General features: G+C 47.6%; 1 protein-coding gene across 1 annotated transcript in view; it reads right to left on the bottom strand.

Moving 5' to 3' along the window:
* Positions 1-3,260, bottom strand: part of CCKAR (cholecystokinin A receptor) — a 62,308-nt gene that overhangs the window by 26,515 nt on the left and 32,533 nt on the right. The window lies entirely within an intron of this gene.

Here is a 3,260-nt window from a genome sequence, read left to right as displayed (position 1 = left end):
GCTACCTAAAGAACAGTTGTAATTTTGAGTGATCTCCAGTCCTCACCTGGAGATTGGCAGTGATGGTTCCCCAGAAGGGAATAGTTGGTTTGAAGGGTGGAATCTATGGCTTTGTAGCTGTCCGAGGTCCCATGCCTCCTGAAACCTCACCCTCTCCAGGCTCCAACCCTCACATCTCCAGGAATTTCCCACCTGGAGATGGCAACCCTATCTCCTTCCTAGCCAGTCATCAACCTACCTTTATTTCCCCCTCACTCTTCAGCTTTCCACCCCCTACACACCTGTAGCCTCTCCCGTGCTCTGAAGCCCTGACCGCTACGTCACATTGGCTGTCATACGGGGGCCACCTCAGCAGCATATAAGGATACAGAGCCCACCATTTTCTCCAGGGGAACTGATCTCTGCCATCTGGAAGGCAGTTGTAATTCTGAGTGATCTCCAGCCCTCACCTGGAGATTGGACACATTTTACCTCAGAAGAGCAAACTGTTTAGAATGTTAGAGCCAAAAGCCAATCAAGTCGCATATGCAAATGACCTCTGTGTTCTGAGGCAAAGGCCAATGAGGCTGCATATGCAAATAACCTCTGTGTTCTGACTGGCTATGGGGGGGGAGAGGAACAGCAAACTGTTTAGATTGTTGGAGGAAAAACTCAAGCAATGCAGCCAGTGGATAGGGACAGATTCTGAGTGACACACCAGGGCGCCAACCAATTCTGGAGCGTGTGGAATGTTCTAGAGAAGTGCCACCACCATTCGGCTTTTATTTATAAGGGAGATATGAATTTGAAAGCATATGGAAAGAATACTCCAAGAAATCACAACAGCATGCAACAAAGTCTACAAATCTCCAAAAAGCGGCAGAACAAACCCCACCAAACAGAAAGGACTGAAGCTTTCCTCAGTCCGCAAACAAATCTTAATGCCGGGATGTTCTAAAGTCCTGCCCAGAGACCACTTGCTAGGAAGCCACTTGACCTTTTATAGCTCGAGGTCAATCGGAGCCGGTCCATTAATCCCGTTATTGCTCTGACTGATTCCTTTGGAGGACTGAAGCCTCATTTTTAAGCAGCATCCACTCTTCCCCTTCCTGGCAAATCCTGCTTTCAGGGGAAACAATAATAATGATTTCTATGATGTGCTGTCACAAAACTGTAAATTGACAGGGAAGTTAGCGCCAAAATTATTTATAGAGGAGAGGGATGTCTAACGGATGTTGACTAATATTAATTCTCAGTTCCCAAGTTCTCAGTTCATGAATAGAACTGAGGGGGGGTTTCCAGTCATCATCTGCACTTCTAGTATGTTTTGAGCTCCTCTCCTTCTCTTAGTGTACATGTGTGAAGAACAAGAATGCGGTTTTCAAATGGCTTCTGAATCGATCTGTAGTCAGGCTGGAAGGCTGATTTATAATCCCTTTTCAACCTTCCTGCTGTTTACATGCGGCCTGTGAACGGAGACGTTCTCTGATGTGCATTTACAGTCTTCCATCGGCCATTTTTTCTACCCTTGGCAAAAGCCTTTCTAACATTTGATGCACCAAGTGCCCTTTCAGGATGCCTCCACTGTTATGTCCTGAGCTTAGATTACATCTCATAGACAAAACTGGTATCCAAAAGGGTAATGTCTGATTGGCTGCTCTGTGAAGCAGGCTAATCATGATACAAGAATTGTGCTGGAGGGAAGAAAACTGATTGGTCTTTATCCTTGTAACTCTATTGGTTGTTACCACAAATTTGGGCGGGGCTAGGTTAGCCTGGACTGTTTAAATAGAGCCTGTTGCTCTATGTGTTGTTGTCTGTTCTGATCTGATCATAGCCTCTGTCTGCGGTGCTCTAAGGGTGTGGGTGATACTGGAGGGCTGGAAATTATCAACTAAGTTTCACCTGTTGAATCAGGGCTGGAGGGTGGCTCTGCACCAGCTTTTGGCTGTGAAGCCTGTTGCTCATCTTCCTGCTTGCCAGCTTGCTGTGGTGGTTAGGAGCATGGACTCTAATTTGGAAGAACCGGGATGACATAAGAACATAAGAAAAGCCAATGTTGGATCAGGCCAATGGCCCATCTAGTCCAGCACTGTCACACAGTGGCCAAAAATACTAGGTGCCATCAGGAGGTCCAGCAGTGGGGCCAGGACACTAGAAGCCCTCCCACTGTTGCCCCCCCCCAAGCACCAAGAATACAGTGCATCACCTGCCCCAGCTTGTTTGTTTGTTTAACTTTCGGTTTCTAGACCGCTCACCCCCGAAGGGCTCTGAGCAGTTTACATAGTACAATTTTACACTTCTAACTAGGGCCACACACAGTATTGGGTGGGGGGGGGAATGCCTACCAGGCACCCTACCGGCTAGCTGTTCTTCAGCGGCTCTTATCTCCTCTGCTTCTGCATGGTGGCTTTTGGCTTGGCTCTGTAGCGGGTCCTGCTGGGGTGGTTCTGTTGTCTGAGGCTATGTGACGCTTATTGCACCGGCCTCTATCCTGGTTGGCTCCGGCCGAGCCTACGCCGTCACATCGCCGCGCCTTCGGACAAATCCCTGCTTGCCTGCTCGATGTTTCGCCGCCATCCTCCGCTGGATTGCCGGGTTGCTTCGCCGGCCAGGACACTAGAAGCCCTCCCACTGTTGCCCCCTCAAGCACCAAGAATACAATGCATCACCTGCCCCAGCCTGTGAGTTCCTATCTATACCTTGTGGCTAATAGCCACTGATGGACCTCTGCTCCATATGTTTATCCAGTTCCCTCTTGAAGCTGTCCATGCTTGTAGCTGCCACCACCTCCTGTGGCAGTGAATTCCATGTGTTAATCACTCTTTGGGTGAAGAAGTATTTCCTTTTATCTGTTCTAACCCGACTGCTCAGCAATTGAGTGCCCACGAGTTCTTGTATTGTGAGAAAAGGAGAAAAGTACTTCTTTTTCAACCTGCTCTATCCCATGCATAATCTTATAAACCTCGATCACGTCACCCCTCAGCCATCGTTTCTCCAAGCTAAAGAGCCCCACGCGCTTTAACCTTTCTTCATAGGGAAAGTGTTCCAACCCTTTTATCATTCTAGTTTCCCTTTTCTGCATTTTTTCCAATGCTATAATATCCTTTTTGAGGTGTGGTGACCAGAACTGTACACAGTACTCCAAATGAGGACATACCATCGATTTATACAGGGGCATTATGAACTGGCTAATTTGTTTTCAATTCCCTTCCTAATAATCCCCAGCATAGTGTTGGCCTTTTTTATTGCAGTCACACACTGTCTTGATATTTTCATTG

This window comes from Gekko japonicus, unplaced genomic scaffold, assembly GCF_001447785.1.
Source record: "Gekko japonicus isolate JY-2015 unplaced genomic scaffold, Gekko_japonicus_V1.1 scaffold2656, whole genome shotgun sequence".
NCBI lineage: Eukaryota > Metazoa > Chordata > Lepidosauria > Squamata > Gekkonidae > Gekko > Gekko japonicus.
Note: the sequence above shows the minus strand (reverse complement) of the source record. Positions and strands in the feature narration are given on the sequence as shown.